A 26,296-nucleotide genomic window follows, 5' to 3' on the forward strand; every position below is an offset into this window, starting at 1 on the left:
TTAAATAGCACTGATGGGTATAGAAAATTAATGTGGCATTATATGGATTAATGTGGGGTTGTGACCACCCTGTTCTCGTGATCTACTATTCTCTTTGACACTGAAATATAGATTAATATGAAAGGGAAAACCAGTAGATAGATCAGAGATGATTATGTTTTTCATGTCTCCTCAAATAATCATGTGTGAGATAATGTTGAAGTTCTCCTTTCCAATGGTAGGAAATTGCAGTACTGGAATTGACACTTTGATGCAATATGGAGGGCATGAACAGGATCCAACTGTTAGGATAATTAAGTTTTCTGGGTTTTGACATTTAAGTTAGAGATACATTGAGCTACAGAGCATTGCTAGTATGGTAGGAAATTGCACAGAGGAACTGATTTTTTTGAAGCCCTTGTGAGAAATTTTTGATGTGGGACCAACCCATCTGAGAATTGCTTTGTAATGGTTAACATATTACATTGTAGGTACTTTTTTTTTTTTGGTAAGACCATTGTAGGTAATTAGTAGGTCTTGATTGGTAAGACCATTGTGGAATCAATATTCTCTCTACTTCTTCTCCCTTTTATTACAATATTACATACCATGTTCTACCCTGCCCTCTCCATTCTTGACATCCATTAGCAGTTTTCATTGTGAAGTGTGAATCAGAGAGAGAGAATGAATGATGCATGGGTGTGTATCAGCAGTGAGGGATATGATGAAGAAGATCTATTCTGAATTGCAAGCCAAGGGAGGAGGAACGATGCATTTCTGATTTAGACCTTTGCTCATTGCATTCCTCATGTGGAGATTCATGCTACTTTAATTTTTTTTGTTATATTTCTGTGTTGGATCTCTACTTGATGGCTCTTTAGCTCAAATTGGTAGAACACTTGGCACATGAGCATGTTCCAAGGGGATGGTGGTTCGAAACCACCAAGGCCCTTTTTATTCAACTGTTCATAGCATAGTCAATTATGACACTAATCCACACAAGAACCCAATTTTAATGGCATCTTTAAAATTTAAAATATTTTTATACTTACTTTGGTTATATTAATGAGATAATTTAATTTTATGCTAAGGTTGGTATGATAAAAGGATTTTACAAATCATTTTTTGGTGTAATTGACAAAGAAATGGCATTATTGTAATTAATATCAAATAGGGAAGAACAAGTATTACCAAACACTATTTTCGTTCTGAACGGTGTTCTTGAGACAGTTACCAAACATTCATTTTCGGTCTCAGAATGCCGTTTTAGACCAAGAACGCTAAAGAACGTTTCTAGACAAGAACGGACATTCTTTGTTCAGACATTTACCAAACGTAGCCTTAGAGAATTCCTGTTAGGTGCTGAAGTGTTGGCCATTGATGCCTTAAATGACAAATATACTCTTAATGGGATGTAAGCTTTACCATTTTCCTCATAGGGCAGCCCAAACTTCACACCCCCTTCCCCTACTACTTGAATCCGATGCGGGTTTAAGGTTTTGGCGATTTGCCTTAGGCGATCGTCAAACCCATCACCGACGACTTGCCTCAGGTTCTTGCTATGGTGATCTGCTGAGGCCATCACTAATGACCTACGATGAACTCAGATGAAGGCATACAAACAATGGCTTGGTACTCCGCTTCAGAGTTTCCAAGATGCTCACTGTCTATGTCTATTACCTTCATCTCAAAACCTGCAATCTTATCTTAATTTGGGCTTTTAAACATAAAAGTAATAGTGTCACTGCCATCATCAGCCTGAAGAGTGATGATATCTTCGTTTCTGGCACAGTTGAGCATCTTGGACATGTTCTTGAGGTTCATCCCCATGGACAGATTCCGGTCGCAATAGTAGTGGGGACAGATTCTGGTTGCAACGGTAGTGGTAGAAGCCCTCAGATCTCAGGAGGAGAGTTACTAAAGCAACGTGGCTGGAATCCATGCCTTTGAGTGTGAAACTGGTGGCCGAGCAGTCAAAGTTAGCATCGGTCACCAGGTCCTTGATTGCTTCCAGCACCTTCTTAAACAGACTCCCCTGCACAAGCCTCAGTTCCAACATCTTCGAATTTCTTCTTTGCTCACCACACCTCTTTGAGCCCTTAAACTGACAGAACTTGTGAAAAAAGTACAGAAAGATTCTAGGGTTTGGAAGGAGAGAAAGAGAGAGGGATCTGCTAAATGCTTTATCGTAGTTAGTGTTCTTTCTAATACTTCCTCACCTTCTACTCGATCTTCATTTCTTCCTCTGTACAAGCCTTCATCCTCTGTTTCCTTAAAGGCTTCATCTTCTCGATCGTGATGTACGGTCGTTAGAAATGCACAAGAAACCTCAGAGTCTAAGGGGATCTCTGAGTCCAAAGGTGGAACCTTGAAAGATCCATCGTTGGGAACAAAACCGACTATTCTTGTCTCCCGAGGAGCTATGCTCCAAGATCTCACTTTGTGATGCTTTGATTGTAAGGAGTGGGACGAAGGTTGCAGTGGTGGTGGGACGGTGGTTGAAGAAGAAGAAGAAAGAAGAAGAGGAAAAAATAGTAGTGGGTCCCACTTTTTATGTTAAAAAAATAAAAAATTAGAATAGGGCTATTTTAATTGAAGGACAAAATTGCCATTTAAATTTTATACTTAACACTATCCACATAAAGGTGATGGGTGTATATTTTGAAAGCACAGAGGGTCGCACTACATTTGGTACAAACCTCAGGGGGTGGCAGTGTAATTTTCCCATCCATAAACACTTAATCAAAGTAAGAACCTGCAACACACTCCATGTTCGCTTACAACATATGTGGACTTTGTCGCGTTCAAACGATGACACCAGATTTAAGGTTCTTCAAAGTAAGAACCTATAACACACTCCATGTTCGCTTACATTTAGTAAAATGAGAAGAAGAATAAGAAGAGAAGAGAAAGAGGTGGGTGATTGATTGCTTACATTTACTTAGATAAGGAAAGTAGCAGAAGAGAAGAAGACTATTCCGAGCATTGAACTAGTATAAGAGAAGAAGAAGAAGAAACGCAGAGGGGCTTTTGGAGGAAGAAGACGCAAAAGGGGTTTTGAAGTTGAAGAGGCCAAAATTGAAATAAAATAACATTAACGGTATTATGGGGTTTTAGAAAATTTGTAAATGCCACATGATCACTTAATGGCGTTTTTTAACAATTAGGGTACGATTGATAGAATCTTTCAAAAGTAAGGGAGGGCATTATAATTATTCAAAATCCGGGAGAGGAATTTGATATTATGGATACTTAGAGGGGAGGGGTATGATATTTACCCATAATTTTATTATAAAAAAATATATTGTTATAATGTAAAATTAATAATTTTCTCCCCAACCTTGTGAAATCACCTAGAGGGGGGTGAATAGGTGAAACTAGTAGGTAATAAAATCTTTTGCGAAATTATAGGTTATTAATACAAATTAAAACAATTGCACAAATAACACAAAGATTTTATAGTGGTTCAGCCAAATGTTGCCTACATCCACTCCTCTCCAACTTAGAGAGAATTTCACTAAATAAAACAATCTTGATAGAGAAAACAAGAGGACTGTTCCACAACTCTTGATTCTGAGCAAGAGGACTCAATCAATCTTGATTCCAAACAAAGAGGACTTAATCAATCTTGATTCCGAGCAAAAGGAGTCAATCAGTAATAAATAACTACTAAGTAAAAATGTTACCTCAACCTTAGTAGAAGTGTGTGCTACCTTCCAACTTTGAAGCTTGAAGCTTAATGTGGTGGAGGAGCTTGAGTGTGTGAGCTTGTGATCAATGAATGCTTGCGATCAATGTATGCTCACTTGAGACTATGGCACTTAGAATGACAGAGCTTATGATGTTGTCTCTTAGTAGTGGTGATAGATAGCTTGTGTTTGAGCAATGAGCCGATTTATAGACTTGGCAGTTCAAACCTAAAGAGAGCTATTTTTGAATTCGGATTCAGAAACAGCATCAATTCGGTATGCTGATTTTCAATTCGGTATGCCGGATCACCAAAATCACATAGAAATATAGCTGTTGATTCAACGGTCAGATTTTTTGATTCGGTATGCTGAATCATGATCCGGTATGCCGGATCCAATTTGGAGCAAGCCATTTGCTTTTGGGAAAATCATGTCTGGGGTTTATTCAGAAACGGTATGCCATTTCTAGATTCGGTATGCCGAATCAGCATTTTTGCTAAAATGGTTTAAATCCCATGTTGGACTGACTTAGGGCGATTCCACTGGTCTTGGCCATATGAAATGGGTTCAAATAAACCTCCTAAGATCATTCTATATGTAAGTATCCGTGTGTGTGTGTGTGTGTGTGTGTGTGTGTGTGTGTGTGTGTGCATTACATCAATTTGTGACCTAAGAACAATTTCATAATTTAATACAACTTTAAGTCTTCAATACACTTCAAGTCTTGAGCTCCATTGTTTTGCTTGAGTGTTTGTCTTTATGAAGTGTTCTTCTTACTTCATGATCCTTTGATGTCTTGAAAGCTTGGACTAAGGCTTCAATTGCTTTGATCATCAATCTTTTGAATTGAGTGCTCACCCTCATGGTATAATTCCACTCACCTTGGTTTGATCCTACTGGTTTAGATGTTTGTTCAGTTCCGGTCGGTATCTGGCTGTGCACCTCGAGCACGGAAACAAATCCTAAAGCAATAAATTAGAAATATGTTATTTTAATTATTCAAACTATTTTGGATAACCCAGTGTTACTCTAGGCTCTTAGGTCTATCTCGGTGCTCAGTTCGAGATCACTTTCAATTCTCCAGGCCTTGCTCTGGGCTTTAGGCCCATGTCCCAGTGCATGGGCAAGTGTCTGTGACACAGGGGTAAAATGGTCATTGATAATGTCTGCACCTGACTCTAAGTCAGAACATGTCTACAGTGCTATCCACAGCTTGTTTGTGCTGTAGGACCAAGCATAGCAAGGTTACAGTCTCCTGCGGGGCCCACTTGGGTTCCAAATCATTTCTTGAGTATGGACAGATGTGGGGGAAGGGTACTTTTGTCATTTTCCACATCCCACAATGTCCAAGGATCACTGTAGGCAAGAAATTATAGATCTACCCTTCATTACAGCAAGATTCCATTCACTGGGCCTTGCTGCATCGCCCAGTGCATGGCCCATTGCCTATAGAATCGACCTTGGGCTGAGTTTCCAAGGTGGGACCTGTAGGGCTGAGGGCATATTGGATATTTTGCATGTCAGGGGTGTTGTGTAGCCCCAGTGATAGCCTCCAATCTGCCCTAGTCTGATCGCCCAGCAGATCCACCATCAGGCTGACAGTGGCTGCCCAAGCAACCCAGATGAATAGTGTCATAGGGTTTTTGGTCAAGCTTGGAAGCAGGTTTCAGCCACATGCAGGGCTGGAGATGCATGAATCTTGGTGGTTCAAGGCTGCAACCACCTAGGGTTTGGTCTCTGCAGCCATGCCTTACATCCAGGGTTACAAATTGATAGTCCGAAGGGAATCTAGGCAGTGCAGCTGTGCATAGCCAGAATCAGCTCCCATAAACAGCAAACCAGAATTATAAAATTAGATAAAAATCACAGATCTTCCATGCTTAGGCTTGCATGGCAGATCTGCAGCTGTCCAGGGCAGATCCTAGTTGCTCTAGGCTGTCCAAAGAGCAAAACATCACATGTATTGGCTCAGAAAGAGGGAAACAGCAGGTGTAGGTATATATATTTATACCTGAGATATGCTTGGAGGCCACGAAATTCCAGCCTAGGTGTAGGAGCAGCTTCCCCTCTTCTTCTCCTTCCTTTCCTTCTTCTTCTCCCTCTCCTTTCCTCTCTTTTCCCTTGTCTTTTCTCTCTTCTTTCCGCTCTACGGTTTCAGCAGGAATTTAGAGCTCTAAAACTGAGCTAAGGGTCCTCTATTTATAAGCCAACCCCCCTACTGAGGCCTGTTTGGCTGCTTAGGTCTCTTTTCAAAATGCATTTTTAGACTGATTCTTAGTCATTCCGGGCACTCTAGTGAGGTCCACAGTGATCCGAGGGTATGAGGTGGTCCCCCAGACTTCCCTCAACTTATGGAGAGTGCCCATGTCCAATATGGGTGGCCCCCACACATCTGTACATTAAAATACAGCAATTTCCCACTTTGGGTGATGTCACTGGGCCTTGCTGCATCGCCCAGAGAATTCATCTGCAGAATTATTTGGATTGAAATTGAATTTCAGTCCATTTAGAGACATAATTGGTCCATGGTTCCTTCTAGAAAAGTGAATCTCTATAAATATAGTTTCTAGGAAAATTGGAATCAAAGGAAAAGAAGATTGGATGATGAAGTTATGTTATTTTTATTACGCAAAGGTCAACCTGTTAAAACAGCAGGATCCGATTTTGACAACAACTTCAGCTAAGCTTTTAACTAACTTAGAGACATATCTAGGTAATGGGTTCTTCTAATAAAATGTTTCCCTATGAGTCTAGTTTCCAACAAAATTAGAACCAACACCAATGAAGTTTGGATGGTAGAGTTATATCACTTTTACTCAGATAAGGTAAATCTGTAAATTAGCAGAATTTATCATTTATGCTGGGATTTAAGATACATGTATGGAATTAGGTTCTCATCATCAAATCAATCGTGCGAATTGATGTTTGGGTTTAAAAATGCTTTATCTAAAACATAGGATGGTGATGAGGGTCATCATTAGTTTAGCCTAGAACTAGGATTCAGTCCAAGGGTTCTAGAGTCAAGGGATAGTACCTTCCTCAGGCTGTACATTATGAAGTGGGCTATACATCTACAAAGGTCTGCAATCCATCTTTTGGCAAGTATGTAGGAGGATATCCACGGGGCTTCTCCATTAAGTTCAATCACTGGAGTGTCACTCCACAGTGTGCTTGGATGCCATGTCAGGGGTTTCCTATCCTACCTTTAAATCCCCAGCCAGTCAGGGGTGGGTTTGACATTTATGCCCCTTGCCCAGTATGTGTATGTGACTGTGGGTTAGCAGCAAGTTTGATAGTGCAGGATATGAAGGATTTCGACGTGATCTTGGGTATGGATTGGCCCAAGGTGCCAATCTAATCTGTGCAAAGAGGAAGATCCTGTTTAAACCATAAGAGGGTATAGAATTTACCTTCAAGGGTATTAAACAAGATAGACCCAAGAAGGCTATAATTTCTGCCCTTCAAGTCCAGAAGCTATTAGATGAAGGATGCCAATTTTACCTGGCCTCTGTGGTGGATACTGAAGCTAAGATTAAGCCTATGGATGAGATAAGTGTGGTAAGAGACTTTCCGGACGTCTTTCCAGAAGATCTGACACGGTTGCCACCGGATTGTGCGACAGAGTTTATGGTAGACCTAGTACTGGGTGTAACCCCAATATCTAAGGCTCCCTACAGGATGACACCAATGGAACTGAAGGAGCTAGAAAAACAGCTTCAAGACCTGTTGAAGAAGGGTTTCATTAGACCTAGTGTATCTCCTTGGGGAGCACCAGTCTTGTTTGTGAAGAAAAAGGATGGTAGTATGAGGTTGTGCATCGACTACTGTGAGCTCAACAAGCTTACAATCAAGAACCGGTATCCTCTACCCAGGATTGATGACTTGTTCGATCAATTACAAGGTGCCAAGGTGTTTTCAAAGATTGACCTTTGATTGGGGTACCATCAATTGAAAATCAGGGACAACGACATCAGCAAGATAGCATTTAGATCCTACTATGGTCACTACGAATTCTTGGTTATGTCATTCGGGTTGACCAATTCCCCGGCCGCCTTCATGGAGTTGATGAACCGTGTGTTTCACGATGTCCTGGATAAATGTCATTGTCTTCATTGATGACATCCTAATATACTCCAAAAGCGAAGAAGAGCATGCAGACCACTTCCACCTAGTACTGCAGCGCTTGAGGGAGAAGTAACTATATGACAAGTTTAGTAAGTGTGAATTTTGGCTGAAGCAGGTGGCATTCCTTGGGCACCTCGTCTCTGCCAAGGGAATTGAAGTTGACCCAGGCAAGGTCAAGTCGATAGTTGACTGGGAGACTCCTAAGAGTGTGGCAAATATTCGCAGTTTTTTGGGCCTAGTTGGCTATTATAGGAGGTTTATAGAGAACTTCTCAAAAATTTCAGCTCCTATGACTCGACTGACCCCAAAGGGAGTGAAGTTTGAGTGGTCAGATGAGTGTGAGGAGAGTTTTCAAGGACTCAAGCAGAGGTTGGTTTTTGCTCCGGTACTCACCATTCCTAATGGTACTGGGGGAATGGTAGTTTACAGTGGTGCATCGAAGATGGGCCTCGGATGCGTTTTGATGCAAGATGGGAAGGTGGTAGCCTATGCTTCTTGGCAACTAAAGGATTATGAGAAGAACTACCCAACCCACAACCTAGAGCTTGCAACTGTGGTCTTTGCTCTAAATATCTGGAGACACTACCTATATGGTGAGAAGAGCGAGATCTACAATAATTACAAGAGTCTCAAGTACTTCTTCACACAGAAGGAGCTTAATATGAGACAGAGGCGATGGTTGGAGCTAATGAAGGATTATGACTGCACCATCCATTATCACCTGGGTAAGGCAAACGTGGTGGTGGATGTGTTGAGCCAGAAATCCCAAACCCTGTCTTTCGGATCCTTGGCTATCAATGAGAAACTAGCTGAGGAAGCAAGAAGGATGGATCAGGAGTTACTAGTAGAAGGTGTCACCTACTAAAGGGGTGATGCGTTTCAGCAAGAAAGGCAAGCTGAGTCCGAGGTTTATCGGACCATATGAGGTCCTGGCGAGAATCGGACCGGTGGCTTATTGGTTAGCACTTCATTCATCTTTGGAAGGGGTACATGACGTATTCCATGTGTCAATGTTGTGGAAGTACGTTCATGACCCAAGTCATGTTCTATCACAAGAACCACCGGTGCTGTCACACCCCAAACCACCCCCTAGGAGGATTAGGTAGGTGACCCGAATTGCATAACGGTAATCCGCCAAATCCCATGGATCTAGAAGCAGTTAATACATTCATGATACCACATTCGTAACATTACCATAAGTAAGATCAGAGTGCTACAGATAATCTATGATTATAACCCAGAAAGAGAAAGCATAGCGATACGGGAATGATTGTGATATATATACATATGTAAGTTCTGATACATTCCCCAGTACAACCCACAAACTAAAAAGTAAAGATGATATATACATAAGCAAAATGAAAAGTACATATATATACAGGGCGAGATAGCTCAACCCCAAAAAGGAAAGAAAAGACTAAACAAGAATAGGAATAGGGATAAACTCCTATCAGAAACAAAAAGGAGTCCCCGAGATAAAAAGCATCAAGTGCGCCCCTCACTGGTCTTCATCAATAACCACTGAGAACGCACGCATCATCGGCACGACCTTCGTCGGGGTCCATACCAATAGCATCATAATCACAAGGGCTCTCCTCCTTGAAATGAGCCTCCATGCCACAGTAGCATCGATCTGCACAATCATCTAGAAAGAAAAACATATATAACAGAGTGTGAGCCCCACCGAGCTCGTGAGGAAAACATATTATCATGCATGCATATGCATCCACAAACCACATTATCCTACATGATATGCAAGTCCAGATTATTTAATAGCCACCTAACAATACAGCTAAGGCAGGTTAGTGCTACTACAATCCCCAATACATGTATCCCTAGTACGGGCTTGGTTACCCCTTCCCACGATACACCCATTGAGTTGTCGGAGAGGACCAGTCAGCTCCAGCATGCTCTCGATGGTCAGCCTGACCAGCCCCCTATGATTGAACTAGTGAGGTAACTGACTCAATATAATTTCACCTTTCGATGCTTCCCGACATGTAATTCGAGGATAAACTTTATGTAGCATATAGCCATGATTCACCTATTAGTGCTTCCCAAGCTTGTAGCCCGAGGCTTCTCGGCATATTGACCCTAGGGCATCCCAGTTGTGCTGAGGCTTCTAGACGTAAATGCCCGAGGTTTTACGGTAGTCCTCACAGTTATCCAACACGTTAACCCCTGTTGGCAAGGGTGCATAGCACGGGCGATGAATCTCTAACCCCATGTCTATATGACATCATAGGAGTCGGGCGGTGTCAATCGTATCCTATACTACGGGTTACCACCAGCCTCATTTCCAAGCCGACTAAGACATCTAGTCTATCAATCACAATCATCATGGTAATCTCAAGCAGAGTTGATCAACAGTCACACGATCTGAAATAATTGAGAGATTTTAATTGAATAAGTAACAAAAAATTATGAATAAAGAATTTAAATTGCCGACGTATATAATATTGTTACACGTACATACACGATAACATTTCACTCACCTGGGTCTGGTTCTAGAAATTCAGTTGCAGTTTCAGTCCGGCTGTAGTTTGGCAGTAGGCCTCGAGCGCTGGATCAAACCCTAGATATAAATCAGAAATATGTTACTTAATATTCCAAACTATTTTTGGACGTCCTAGGGTTGATCTAGGCTCATTAGGTTGACTTGGTGTTTAGTTGGTCATCACTTGGAACTCTCTGGGCCTTGCACTGGGCCTTAAGCCTATATCCCGGTGCATCATCCAGAGATTGTGGTTTAGGGGTAGAGTGGTCATTTATCATGGTGGTACATGTTCCTAGGTTATTTAAGCTTCATAGTACAGTCCCCAACTTGGCAGTGCAGCAGGACCACCTCACAGAGTTTCCAAGCCCTGCAGGGCCCACTTGGGTACCCAAGATATTCATTCATGTGGACAGATGTGGGGAGGGGCATTTTGGTCATTTTCCACCTTCCTACACTAATTTGTGGCCCATGGGTGAAGATCCCCAAGTCAGATTAGCATTTCTACAAGTTTCATTCATTGGGTGATGTCTCTAGGTGATGTCTGCATCGCCCAGTGCATCGCCCAGAGATTGCAAAATCGAGAACAGGTTGAGATTCCATGGTTTTTTACCATGGGCAGTGCATGGATCTTCTCCCCATGCATGTTAGGTCATCATGGACCCCCAGGGGTATACTTTGCACTGGTCTTTGTGGATTTTCACCTAGGCCCACCACTTGGCTGCCAGGAGCTGCCCAGACAGCCCAGTAAATAGTAACCCAACATATCTTCAATTGCAAATCAAGGTTTTGGCTGCATGCAAGGCTGGTTTTATGTGTAAAACAGTAATCTAAGGCTGTTACAATCCAACGCTAGGTTGCATGCAGCCAGGGCACACAAATCTGAGCCTAGACTGCCTGTTCTTGGTGTAACAGTGTAGTGCAGTCTGGCACAGCCTGGGTTTTGGTCTCAGGTGAAGAACAGATATGAATATCACCATAAAATGCTCAGATCCTTCATGCATCATGTTTGCATGTTGGATCTGAGATGGTCCATGGCAGCCCCCAGCTGTTCTGGGCTACCAATGGTCAGAAAGGCTGCCAGAACACCAGAGATACATGGAGAAGATCAATAGCAGCATCACAATAGTAGGTATAGGTTCAAATTTATACCTGAACTGAGCTGAAGATGGATGTTGGAGCAGATTTGAGCCAAGGTGAGGTCTCCTCCTTCTCCTTCTCTTTCCTTCTTCTTCTCCTTCTCTTTTCTCTCTTTTCTTTCTTCTTCTTCTCTCCATGATTCCAATAGTACCAAGAGCTCTAAATGAGCAAAGGTACACCTGTTTATAGGCCAGCCCTTAACTAGGGCCTGTTTGGCTGCCCAGGCCTCTTTTGAAAATGCATTTTTGACTCTCAGTCATTTTAAGCACTCAGGTGGGATCCACAGTGATCCAAGGGTATGAGGTGGTCCCTCAGACTCCCCTCAACCTATGGAGGGTGCCCATGTCCAATATGGGTGGTCCCCACAGATCAAATCATTAAAATATTACATTTTCCACTTTGGGCGATGTCTTTGGGTGATGTCTGCATCTCCCAGTGCATCACCCAGAGATTTCAGTAAGGCTGTATCTCTGTGGGTTTGTACAGGGGTTTTACCCAGGGTCAGGGCCTTGTACCCACATGTCATCCATGGTCTTTTACACTTATTTCTAGGGGTGGGACCCACATTTATGGAGAGGAGAGAGAGTACATGGAGTCCAAGCAGTACATTATGTTGTGGGCTATGCAACTGCAGGGATCTGCAATCCATCTTCTGACAGGTAAGTAGGAGGACATCCTTAGGGGTTCTCCATTAAATTTCATCACTGGGGTAATACTCCACAGTGTGCTTGGATGCCATGTCAGGGGTTCCTGTCCTTCAATCAAAATTTTAGCCAGCCAGGGGCAGGGTTTGACACTTGCAGCCGATATGTCTTACAAGGAGCAGCCTAAAAGGATTCTAGACAACAAGATCATTCACCTTCGCAACCGACCTATCCACTATGTGAAGGTGAAATGGTGCAATCACCCGAAAGAAGAAGCATCTTGGGAAGCAGAAGTTGAGATGCAGGCAAAGTACCCTTCCCTAGGTTAGCTACAAGGCACGGCAAAATTTGGGGATGAAATTTCTTGTAAGGTAGAGAGAATGTTATACCCACACCCGGTATCCTAATATTTCTTTGTTTTATCCTTGTGACGTGTAGAGGGTGCTACCATGTATGCTAGTGAGCTGTTCACGATGGTGGTTAAACCAAGCTACAAGATTGTTGACTTCGACATGAGTTGCCTATCGAGGAAAGATTCCTAAACGGGAGTGGAGGAAATTCATCGATGGCGACTTGGTTGACTACCCTCCAAGTACCAATCCTAAGAGTGAGGAGTATTGAATGGCACACCCCGTATCGCCCCATTTAGACACTTTACTTGGTGATGAACTTAGCATTGCGGTGGGAAAGTTCTTCGGTATCAAGGAGGTTGCACCTTGACGAGTGAGGGGTAAGTTGCTGACCTAATTTTGTTGTGCGTTTACTGCTCTCTCAAAGCCCTCGAGGTATGGTACAAAAGCCCTGACTTCTTATTGTGGGAACCACCTTTCTACTCGGATTGGATGCAAGGTTACTAGCTGCATCCGACCCTGCATCCGATGCTGCTGACAAGGACTCTTGTGGGTGAGACCCTGTGTGGAACTCACATGCCCTGTGGCTAGCGTGCTATTGGTGCCCTGCCATGTTTGACCATACCCCTACCCCTTTTTACTAACTTGACCTTGTGTGGGCCATGGGGCCTAAGTTAGGATTTTAAAACTGTATAAGGAGGGCGGTTAAAGGACCCCACCCAAACAGACCCTAGGTTTACAATTATGAGGCCTTATCCAAATAGGACAATAAAGGTCTTTGCTATAAGTGAGGTGGGTATGGCTATTCATTAGTCTTAGCTCATTTCTACCTAACCTAATCGTGCTAGGAGAAGGGAGTTATGAGGAGAGAGGGTTAGTAAGGAGAAGGAAGGGAAGAAGAAGGAAATAGTTGCCAGGGCATGGAGCTTTAAAGTAGGCACCTCTTGTGTACCTCAAACTAGGTAAGACAAGTGCCCCTTTCCCCCCTTTTCTCTTTCCCCTTTTGCTCATTTGAGCTTGGATGGTTCTTTGGGTTGCAGCCCCAAGATTGGGTTTTCCTTTTTGAAACCCAAATGGTTGGCTTGATCCATGTTTGGTTCCCCTTATAGGATGCTGTCCTATTTCCTTACATCCTTTGAGATCTCCAACTGGGTCGCTTGACCTAAGATTTCAACCACCTAGGGTAAACCCCAAATCTGCAGATGGAGTAATTGGTCCCTTTAAATCCCTTTAATCTTTGGTTTTTGGGTACTTCTAAACCCAAATAGACTCTAGGACACCCCCTCCCTAGTCCCTTGAGGCTTAAAGAACCAAATGGGACATTTCTAGGCTGTTAAGGACCTTAAAATTGCACCTGGGTTGCATTGGAGCCAGAGCTCTGCGTGAGTCCGACGTTGCCTCTGATGAGGCCTGAGCCTATAGGAAAGGTTGGACGCAAGGTTGGAGGCATGCACTATTGAGTCTAATGTTGCCTCCGATGAGGCCTGAGCCTACAGGAAAGGTCGGAGGCATGCACTATTGAGTCCGACATTGCCTACGATATGGCCTGAGCCTATAGGAAAGGTCGGACGCAAGGTCGGAGGCATGCACTGTTGAGTCCGACGTGGCCTCTAATGAGGCCTAAGCCTACAGGGAAGGTCGAAGGCAAGGTCGGAGGCATGCGGTGTTGCATCCAATGTTGCCTCCGATGCTATTTTCAAGGCCTATAACTTATGTAAACTGTGGGGCTTCTCTATGAGGCCTCCCCTACACTCTCTCACACTCTTACTCACTTCTTTAGGCTCCAACACACGTGGAAGGGAATGCTCTCGAGCGGGAATCGTAACACTTAATCAAATTCCTATTACAAGTAATCGGTGAGTGGGTTTGGGTGACTGTCTAGGCTTGTTTACCATTGTTTACTCATAGATTTATGTATCATATTATTACATTATCATTCGAGCATGATTGCATATTTGTATTTATTCTTATTTGATGATGATGATATGGATTTATGTTGGGTTATGGTGCCGGGAAGTACTGGCACTGGAACCCCAGGATTATGTAGATTTGTATTTTGCATCTCATTCCTGCCTGTATATGCCGTGTTGTGTGGGTACCCGGGTGTTAGATGGAATGGGACATTGACACACTCGGATGTACCTCTCGACATGATAGGGTTCATGTAGTATATCTATGGTTAGGCTCAGTTTCCTATGCTACGACCCTTACCAACAGGGGTTTAGGTGTTGGTAGCCAGAGCACCTACTGCCTGTGGAGAGTTTGAGAGGTCAGGACAGGGGTAGTAATGGTTATTGAGGTCTGCCTCTGGGTGGAATGAGGCTACGGCCGGCATGGGCCCCAAGGTAATAACTAAGGATTTCCTACGGTGAAAAAGGAAGGACCCATAGTGTCTCTCGAGTTATTGCAGTAGCATATGCCCTTGACCTAGAATTGTGAGTTAGGTGGCAATATGATAATAATTACATGCACCATGGACTATTCGCTATGTATTATGTGTTTGTGCATTTTCCCTCCCCCTCACTGGCTCAATGGAGCTAACCCCTCTTGTACACACCTTTTTAGATGATGCTGTAGGAGATGCTTATTTTACAGGACTCGAGGTTCAGGCCTCGGAGTATGATGATATCGGTACAGGGGACCCTGAGGCCGTGGCCGAGGAGCACGGTTATGGATGTCCTTATGACGACTGTGCCTACGGGCCATATTGACACTTGGGACTTGTTCCCCTTTTTAATTTTGGGGCTGCATGCCTTGTATAAACATTTATTGTTATACATGTTTTGGGATAGTTATGCTATGGTCATTCGGGATACCCGTCAAAACTATTTATGTATCACTTAGCCGTATGAACATGAGGTAACTACTGTAAACGCTTCCACTTATTTTATGATCGTTGGAAATGGAATATTCCTTACTTTTTGTACTTTGACTTTATGGCATTTTCATATTAGACCAAGACTGTGTATTGGAACACTGCAATCGTGATCTTGGTAGTCTTTTGGGATAACACATGTTGTCCTAGTCACCCCTTTATTATTAGTTTATTCCTTATTGGGATGGGGGCGTGACACACGTGCATGCGCTGGAGGCCCCGGCAGCATTCTATCGCCCATTTATAAAGAGACTTCAGTTCCTTGTCCAGCTACGTAGCGTACGCTCACACCTTCCATGACTATCTCTCTCTCCCCATAATAGGGGGCAGTTATGTCATTTCATAGGAGGAGGAACAGAGATAGAAATAGCCACACAGGTAGCATATGCTACAGCACATGACCAGTCATTTCGTACATGTCTGTGTTTGGGCATAGGCACATGCCACAACACACAACCGGGTGGGATTCTTTCCCCTTTTTTTTTTTGGGGAAAAAGAACACCACCCGATTGTGCGCTATGGCGTGTGCCTGCGCCCAGACACAGCCGAGAAGAGGTCTAAAGCAACATTGTAATTGTGATGAATATTCCACGTTACTCTCCAGTCCATCCATTGGATGAGCGCGGTGAAAGGATTCAAGTTGATTAAAGCTTGACGTACAAGTTGGTTACTACAACTAAACTTGTTAAAACCTTCCATATGTCGATCGTTTCTATCAAGTTCTCTTGTTTCTTTGTGGTTTTGGTGTTCTCTGTTCTTTTTTCTTTCAATTCATGATTAGATTTTGTCTTTCTTCTGATTTTGATCGTCGTTAAATTATAACAATGGCACTGTATCCTCTTTGAATTTCCATTATAGCTTGATTTTGCTATTGGGATATATGTACGCAATTTTTTTTGTATTGGAGTTTTCTCCATCTATTTCTTATGTTTTTCTTTCTTCTAATCTTTTTTTTTTTTTTTTTTTGGAAGAGAAAGAATTCTCTAACTTTGTTGAATATATTAATCATTCATCCAAAAGAAAAAAATTTCTGAGAGATGGTGAGCTTATTTGTGTATGCACGATACTAAGAATGAAGTTAATCTGTCAATGCATGATATTGTGGAAATTACAAAATTAAATTTGTTCATTGATGTATAAAGTTCTATTTTATACAGGATAATTCAATCAGTTTTTGTTTTTGTTTTTCCTTCCCTGCATTCATAGGGAGTGAAGAGAGGGTTTATCAAAAAAAAAAAAGTGAAGAGAGGGGACCATAATTAAGCCAAGAAATTAATCTATTCTTACTCAAGCTCTACTTACTTCTTTTTGCCTTTTTTTTAACCTTAAGGCTATGTTTAGAAGCCAAGAAAAGAAAAAGTTCAGACAAAAAAAATTGAAATTGGGGAAAGAAAAAGACACATAAAGCAATCATTATCTCATCATTATTTTTTTAGGGGGAGGGGTGGGGCTTCCAAACATATCCTTAGGAAGTAAAGTCAAGGCTTAAAAATTCAATAATTAATTAACAAATAGAGTTCTTAGGACATCAGTGTGGTGATTCGTCTATATAACACCAATGATGACATATAATTTGATATCATCCACATGAGACCCACATGATTAAGGAAGAGAAAAAAAATAATAGAAACCTCATGAATGTAAAAGGGTGATAGTACAACAACATCCTGAGAAACTTTTTCTCTTTAATTACCCAGCCCTTTCATGGATCATTACTGGAAGTTGGAACAGTTGTAATGGGCAGAGCTAGGGGTGTCAACCAGTCGGGCCTAGTCGGACCTCATGATGCTTAAAGCTTGCACTGGGACTGTCTATTTAAGTATTCAACGGACCTACTCAGGCTCAATCGGGCTTCGGGCTATAATCGGGTCCTAACGGGCTATGGGCATGTTTAACTCTAAACGAGCCTAACTAGGCCTCAACATATTAAGAGTAATAGAATAAGCAACTTATATTTTGCTTCCTTGCTTCTTAGGTTTATTAGTTTTTTATCAACGGTGAAAAAAAGTTCCTAATCATGTGGTCCTAAAAATATGGATAAATAAGTTAATCAAGATATCAATCAAAGTCCAACGTCTTATGGGCTTACTCATGCTACATGGGATCAAGCTATTGCATCAGTTTTGATATGAGAGTGAGACCATATTATAACATATATGTGTGTATTAATTACCTAATCCATTGACCAAGAGCTGAAAATTTTCAAAACCCATGTTAAGTTAAAACCTGATCGGTCATCCAAAGACCAAACATGCCACTAAAATTTATAAATATTCAGTTCAAAAGGTTTCAAAACTAGCAAATAGGTCAGGCTAGGTCGGAGTAGCATTCAGTGGGTCTGGTCGGGCGCCCGACGGGGAGACCGCTCGGTAACTAAATGTGTCGGGCTTAAGCCCGACATGTTTAGTAAATGGGCCAGGCTGGGCCTGGCTTTAGCCAGTGGGACTCAACAACCACCTCGATAACCACTCTAGGTATAAATAATGGAAGAGGAACCCATGTACGAGGATCTAACAACTCATAATTTCTTACTGCTCTCTCCGTACCTTCTTTACCAGAACTTATCAGTGCACCAGACTGACTTAGGCATCAGAGAGTTCTCCCTTAGAGATAGCTCTGGGCCTTTCAATGTCCTTCTCCCTCTTGCAGGTCGTCCACATCACCAGGAGACTTTTTTGGTGGCCACAGCTTGATGCACCAATCTTGTAAACCACCACTAGAGGCTAGTATCTTAAACTGAGGGATTTAATAGTTTCATACTGGTCACTGAACCTATGCAAGAATTTGGATGATATCATATTAGAAGCATCCCATATATAAACGATATTATCATTGCCACCACTTGCCAAAAGATTGCATTCGCTTGAGCATAGAAGTTGAACTAGTTCTCTTGCTTTTACTGTCGGAGATAGACGCGAGATCAAAGGTAATTTTGAAGCACTAGAAAAAATCCAAAGTGATATGTAAGACTATAAATACCATCGTGCTGATGATGAATCTTTCATGGTCTCCTGATGTCAGACCGTTTCTGTTCTAAGGAAGGCTTTTCCTACACTTCTCTGATAACCATCTAGGGCACGTATCTGTGGAACATATAGATTATAAAAGAGAAAAATGAAAAGAATATAATTGAATAGCGCTGGTACAGAAAAACTAAACTTAACTAAATGACTAACAAATGAATGGGAAGGGCTACTGGTTTGGTAGTTGACGTAAGGACGTGTTTGGTTGCGTAAACCAAGTGGTGGTTGCGTTGATATTGGTGAGGAATCAATTGGTGGTGCACCAGTGGATCCGTTGTCTTGACAGATTAACCGTTTGGTTACCCTGAGTCTGTCAGTTGGATTCAACTTGACTTTATATGAAAAACTGTTTGGTTTCCCTGAGTCTGTCAATTGGATTCAGCTTGAATTTGTATGAAAAACTGCTTGGTTTAGATGGATCCTATCAACACATTGGCTACTATATGGCTAGAATATGAAACAATTATCTAGAAATTTGAATGCAACTAAAGTTTAAACTTGAATTAAAATGACAGTTAATAGTGTTCATATCCAATAACTATCCTTGTCATCCATTACATGAATAAAATACAATTAAAAAAGTTCCTATAATATAAGAAATGGTCCCAATATTCTGTAGCTCAAGTAGTTTGGGCCTTGGTGGATTCGAACCACCATACCCTTTGAACATGCTCATGTTCCAAGTGCTCTACCAATTTGAGCTAAAGACCCATGAAGTAGAAGTTGGAATTTACAAAAACATGAAACCATCAAGCTTTATTGTGGGTGAGGTGTAAAGAAGCCATCAAGGCTTGGAAATCTGAAAGTGACAACAATTTCAATATTTCTGTTTCACAAACATTCTCCCCATGACTTCCTCAAATGGATCCTATCACAATCAATTCCTTCTCATATCCTTCCCACATATCACCAAAGACCCAGAAATAGGAAGAATCCTAGCACAAAACTAAATATATTTTCTAACACTCTACTCCTCCATTACCTAACAAGTTCCCTATATTTATGGAATCCAGACTCCATTTTGAACTATGGAGAGGAACAAACTTACACATTTCTCCACAAAGTAAAGGTAAGTTTTGAAGGTTTTGAGAAGATACAGTAGCTCTAAAGTTAAACCCAAGAAGCCTTAGAAACAAAGACCCAACAAAATTGCTTGGAGAACCAGATATTCTCCTCCCAATTAACCTACAAAAAAATTACCTTAACAAACATGATTGGTCTTAGTTTTTTTTTTTTTTTTTTTTGGGTGAATGATTGGTCTTAGTTTTGTTTTCTAATAGAAAGAAAAAAAAAATTTAAAAAGAAATAAAGAAAGGGGAAGAAAGAAACAAAGAAAGAGAAGAATAGGAACCTCCTTCATATGAGTTCAAGTATAGAACTTGAGAACTTCGGTTGAAGCAGGAACTTGCAATCTTGGAGGAGGCATTGGATTTTTAGATAAATTAGGGTCATTTGATTGTTTGAAAATGGGTGGTTGTGATCTCAGTGCACTATTAGTGACCACCATATTGTTCTCCTTAGCCACACCAAATTTAACATATTTGTCAGCTTCAAATTGCTTGAACAGACTTCTTCAGTTTTAGATTCTCCAAGTCACAGCCACAAAAAAAGCAACCCAAAAAGGCAAAATTAAGAAATAGAAGAAGGTTGCACATATCAGATGTACCATTAGAAGAAGGTTAAAATATCAGATGTAAATAATTCCACAAAGCAAATAATACAAAAATAATAAGACAGATTAAGAAGCAAATAATACAAAAAATAATAAGACAATATGCCATACCTGCGTTAATCCAAGATGAATCTTCCAGTGGAGATGTTCAATAAGAGAAGAATTGAGCCTAATTGAATTTCCTAAAACCTGAATTGGAAAAAAATTTGGTTAGCAATCAAAACCAAACGTGTACAATCCAATTTTTATTTTTTTCAAAAAAACCCTAACCTGCAATTTCCACATTCATAACTCAGAACCTGCTAGGGTTAAACTTTAAGTATACAAAACCAAAGATAGAGAAGGCGAGAAAAAGAGAGAGAGCAAGAGCGACAGAGAGAGAGAGAGAGAGAGAGAGAGAGAGAAATACAAAGATGGAGAGAGATAACAAGAGCGATAGAGAGACATAGAGAGATAACGAAAGAGACAGAGACAGACAGAGAGAGAGTCGTGATCTTACCTTCGCTTGAGACGAACAGTCGTAGTTGCAGGTTTCATTTCCACTGTGCTTTTCCCTTCGCTTGAGATGAACAGTCGAGGGTTGTGGTTCTTCTGCCTGATAGTTTGGGGGATCAAAATAGATTCACAAAAATAAATGGTATTTATAGTAGGGTTACATTTTGTTGAATCAAATATGGGTCCACCTATACAGCTGGACCCAAAAATGATGCACATTTACATAGAAGAAGCGGAATCATGTGGATTCATGAACCCAAATCGGTTCACCACCAATTTGAACCAAATAGTTTTTATAATTCAGATTCATGAATCCATTGATACATCACCAGTTGGTTCACCGAACCAAACACGTCCTAACATAAGCCAGATGGGATGATTCTTACAATTTGTAACAAGTGTAGTCTTCTGCAATAATTTACCATGAAAAAAAATGAAAAAAATCCTCTCATGAAATGGATTGTTTTTGGTCTGGTTTCAGTTTGAGACTAGGTCCAAGGTGAAATTGAAAAAGTAATGCAAATTTTGGGTTTGGTGGTTTCTTGTCGTGCGCTATAGCATGTGTTTGTGGCTCTACGCCCATACACAGCCGGGAGCAAAATGACTGCCCACCCCCATGAAAAGATAGGGGTGTGCCAGTTGTTTCACATTCAACTGTGTTTGGGCATAGGCACACGCCACAACGCACGATCGGGTGGCATTGTTTCTCCCTTTCGTTTGGGGGAGGAAAGGAACTTCACCCGGCCATGCACTATGGCGCATGCTTGTGCCCAGACACAGCCGGGTGCAAACTTACCACCTCGCCCCCATGGAAAGACAGGTGTGTGCCAGTCATTTCATATCCGGCTATGTTTGGGTGTAAGCACACGCCACAACACACATGACCGAGTGTTGTTCTTTCTCCTTTTTTTGGGGGGGGGGGGGGGAAGGAACGCCACCTGATCATGCGTTATGGCATGTGCTTGTATCTAGACACAGTCGAGTGCCAAATGACTGCTCCGCCCCTATGAAAACATAGGGGTGTGCTGGTCATTTTGCACCCAACTGTGTATGAGCGTAGAGACACACCACAACGCACAACCTATTACACCCGCACCCCAAATATCCCCTTATACCCCGGGGCAATCCAGACTTTACCCAACGGGTAATGCCTTATGACCATGGTCAACACTGATGACTTTGAATTGGAAATACTACTAAAAGAACCCCCTCGAAGACCTGGAAATGTGGGCCAAAGCCCCGCAACTTTCCTTGAAGTTTGGGCCTTGACAGCAGCACCGGAGTCACGAACGGACTCACTCTTACTGAATCCGCTCAAGGATCCGCCCGTGCTGTTATCTACCTTTTTGGACTATTTTTTTGTGGGACCCACATTCCCGTGTCCCAGACACTATAATTGAACCATTGGACCATGTGGCCTCCTACCCTTACCATTTGTTGGGTAGGTGGGGCCCACAAAGCCTAACTTAGGAAAATAATGGGTTTTAATAACCTAACTAAAACCAAACAAAGCTTAAGGGCTAATAAGTCCAATGAGGCTTGGACCCAACCCAAACAGACCCTAACTAACTAAATGGACCTACGGGCCATGACTTGGACCAAACATGGCCTAATAACTAAAATAAAACCCATTTAAAGCCTAAGGACCAAACTACATTCTAAGACCCCTAACCAAACACACCCTAAGGACCCTTCTAACCCCTTAAAGATAAAGGAATTCCCTTTATTCCCTTATCTATCTCCGTCCCAAACAAATCATGCAGGAGAAGAGACAAGAGAAGGAGAAGAAGGAGGAAGTAAAGGGAAGAAGTCGAAGTAGAAGAGGAATGAGAGGGGAAGGAAAGAAGATGGGAGCTATGCCAAAATGGCTGGCTGCCCCACATCTCCTTCACTTGCTGACCAGACAAAGAAGGAAGAAGAAGTTGAAGGAGAATAAATGGAAAGGAAGGGAAGAGGCCAAGGGGGCTCACCTAGCCTTGGATTCCAACTCTCCATGGGAGGATCTCACCAAGGTAAGACCTAGAGCTGGTTCTCCTCCTTTTTCCCTTTGTTTTGGTAGATTCCTTGAGCTTGGGCTGACCTGATCCAAGTAAGTTCCGCTCACTCGCTACGATTTTACCTTTGGGCTGACCTAGGACGAGGACCCCTTGGGGCGGATTCACCTGGCTATTGAATCCAGACACGATCCTTCAGCTCTTACCCTTTGTCTTAGTTGGAACTTGGTTTTAACCTTGAGGGCCTAGCATAGGACCCCTCTATACCAGTTTTAATGATTTCTTTTGTATGTTAGGCTGGTGCACCGGTGAGATTCATGTGAACCACGCCGGATGACACCCGATGTTCGGTGAGATTCATGCCAATCACGTCGAGCTACACCCGTGTTAGGTGAGTGGATTCTGGGTGACTTTGCTGGGTTTGATTATTATATGATCAGCAATATTAAGCATGCTATGGTATATTTATAAGCATTGTGCGCATTGCATTGATTTTCTTAAATGTGAACTGTTATGAATGTGATAGTATTCTCACCATTGTATCGAGCTACGTGCCGAATGTGCCGGTACCGAAAACCCCAATTTATTTAACTATGAAAACTGCTATATGTCATCCCGATCGTATGTGCGTGCCGTCGGTACCGGTACTAGATGGAATGGGACGTTGATACATCCAGGAATACCTCTCGGGATGATAGGACTGCATATAGTATATCTGCGGCTAGGATGCTTGTTCCCTTATGGTACGACCCTTGCCAACAGGGGTTTATGTGTTGGATAGTCTAAGCACCGTGGTCCGTGGAGGTGGGAGAGATCGGGACAGGGGTAGTTATGGCTATCGGGTCTGCCACTGGGTGGTCATGATGGCTTCTACCTGCATAGGTCCCCTTGTGATAATTGAGGTTTCACTGGGGCGATAGGATAAGTAACCCTCAGTGTCTCCCGAGTTATCACAGTAGCATATACTTGACGATAGAATTGTGTGCTAAGTGGAAAATGAATCTAATATTAGCATGCATTATTCTGTTTGATATTATTTGTGTGATGTATGCGCATTCCCCTTTGCTCCCTCACTAGCTAGTGTAGCTAACCTCGTTGTATAACCATTTTTTAGTTTATATGCAGATAACCTCTTGACGAGCACTGTTGGATGGGAATCAAGTAGAGCTGATGACCGTGGCTTGGATGTAGATGTACACCCAAGAGTGGTGCCCATGGGGGCAATTATTTATTATTTAAATTCTGTATTCTTTCCACAACCATGTGTAAACTATATGTTTACTTATTAGGAGAGATTGAATGGTTACGAACATCGGTATTGTAATATGTGTTATCATTAGAGAATCGATACTCGATAATTTCACATATTTTAATTTAATTTCGCTTATGCTAACTCTGTAATTGGAACGATTTATTCCTTTTGGTACGTTCCTTTCTGTCATCATAATGAGATGACAGGGTGGACTGTGGCTCGGGACACTACATCTGTAATCTTGGTAGGTGTTGGGAAGATGTGTGACTGTCCCAGTCATACCCCTATGTGGAAAAATATCTTACATCGGGATAGGGGCATGACAGAGTGGTATCAGAGTGATGATGCTCTGCACCGACCACAGTCTAGATGTAACCTTTTGATTTATTCTCCACAAATTAGGTTCTGAACAAAAAATCTCAAGAACATAAAATGTTGTATGTGGACATAGGAGAAGACTGATTGGAATGGAAACAATAACTTAAAGAGATAATAGGCAACATGGAACTTAGAACTCGAAACATAAGCGGTAGAATAATAATTATATAATTGCTTGGTTGATTCTTAAGCAGGTACTAGATCGGTATATTTATGTTATAACTTATGAACAGTAATGGATTAAACTTAACCAACCACCATAATCCATGATGATCTAAAAGAGGGAATTAATTTTATATATATATATACTAGTAAACTTACACGTGCAAATGCACGTATGGCCATATGTTGGAGAGAGAGAGAGCATGTTGTCTAGGCTTATATTATTAGCATTATATCCTTCAATATCTTTCACGTGCAAATGTACATGTGGCCTTTGTGGGTGGTTTAATAAGGGAGAGAGACATTAGAGATTAATGTGAGAGAGAGAGAGAGAGAGAGAGATTTTTTAAAGTGGTTAAAGAAAAAAAGGAAGAAAATCTCCTAAGTGATTATAATAGGTTGACCCTCAAAAGAAAAAAAAAAAAAAAAGCACAATTAAAAAGCACAATCCTTTGCTTGATCAAAAAAAAAAAACCCTCAAAAGTGAACACAATCCTTTGCTAAAAAGCACAACTAAATCAGAAAGTAACAGGTAGGTCTTTGTCCCAAGTAACCAAACAACTAACTTGGAGAAGAAGTGAAATTTCTAAACAATTTCCATTATTAGAAGAAGTACCCAATCGAAATCATCACCGCCAAATACCAAAATCCAGCAAGAATTTGGCAAAAATAGTATGCACTGCCACGATGAAATGGTCAGCATTCAAAACATGCCCAATTTTCTGTTCATACCAATCCATAGTACCAAGGAGAAATGCAAAGTCATGACTCTTATTCAACTGCTTCAGTATAAAGCTCAGATGACTGTTAACTCCACAAATGATAATATGATCAGTCAACATAACTTGTACTTGTGCTCCTCTGATCTTTGGCATATTACTCTGTTCAGATGTTATCATGACTCGTGAGGATGTCATTGTCGAAAGATTAGACTTCTAAAGTTCCCTTGTTTCAACAAGTACATCAAATTAACTTACCCTAAATTGTTCTTGTCTCATCAAATACATCAAATTAACTTACCCTAAATTGTTCTGTCATTGTTGCCAATAAGCGGTATTAAAATGATATGCCTCCATATATAGCAAGCAAAAAACCAAGTATGCATTCAACAAGTGTTCTTTGCTGCAGTGCGACATGAGATTGGTTTTGGAATGGTGAATTGCATCATTTTCCCACCATTTATTTAGAAATACTAAAACAATTTCTTCATGAAGCATCAACTTTGGTTAGTATGAGACAGTGGCATACTCTTGTGAGTAGATGATGAACAAAGGCATGCCCAGGCTTCTCAATAGCACTCCTCGAGAGAATGTTTCCTACCCCTGAAATATCCAACACATAATACATCTGAATAAGACAGTCAAAATTAAAACTGAAACTTTATTGAAGGAAGAACCAGATGACAGTTCATTATAACAAACAAATCACTCAACAAATTCTTGAATTGGCAGTAAGAATGGGTGAAAGAAGCATTCAAAATTTTTGAATCATTAATAGAAGTACTTGTTATGACAGAAGGTATGAAAATCTAGAGGGAATAGAACAAGAATTCAAGATGACTAACCTTAAAAAAAAAAAATACTTGAAAGTTTCACCAATATGAAGAGTGCCAAACTGAAAATGAAAATATAGTCCTCCAGAGATGGGGATAATATACACAGCAGAAAAACATATATAAAAACATTTTCCAAATATCCAATAGTGATTTTTAAAGAATAGGGCATGGAGACTACATGGCTTCTAGGAAAATACCGTGGACTGCAACATGAAGCAAGAAGTTATTGGGTGTCATATAGATGAGTGTTCCTTCCTTTCTTGCTCCCTTACTCTCTTCTTTCTTCCTTTTTATTTTTGTACCCTCTACAGGTTAAGAAAGAAAATTTGATTTATGTCTCAAAGGATTACATTTACAAGAATATGTGTCATCAGTACTCTTTTGAGACATGTATCACCAACAGTGTTTTATCTACTTCCCTCTACTTGGTTTTAAAAAGAAAAAAAGTAGTCTTAGACTCTTAGTCCTC

General features: G+C 41.3%; 1 long non-coding RNA gene across 1 annotated transcript; it reads right to left on the reverse strand.

Moving 5' to 3' along the window:
- Positions 1-1,926: 1,926 nt before the first annotated feature.
- LOC122647221 lies at positions 1,927-26,296 on the reverse strand. The gene is made up of 3 exons (XR_006330824.1): positions 26,286-26,296; positions 14,212-14,228; positions 1,927-2,092 (listed from the first exon to the last, which is right to left on the reverse strand). It is a non-coding gene; the product is annotated as an uncharacterized LOC122647221 (long non-coding RNA).

This window comes from Telopea speciosissima, unplaced genomic scaffold (assembly GCF_018873765.1).
Source record: "Telopea speciosissima isolate NSW1024214 ecotype Mountain lineage unplaced genomic scaffold, Tspe_v1 Tspe_v1.0014, whole genome shotgun sequence".
Lineage (NCBI taxonomy): Eukaryota > Viridiplantae > Streptophyta > Magnoliopsida > Proteales > Proteaceae > Telopea > Telopea speciosissima.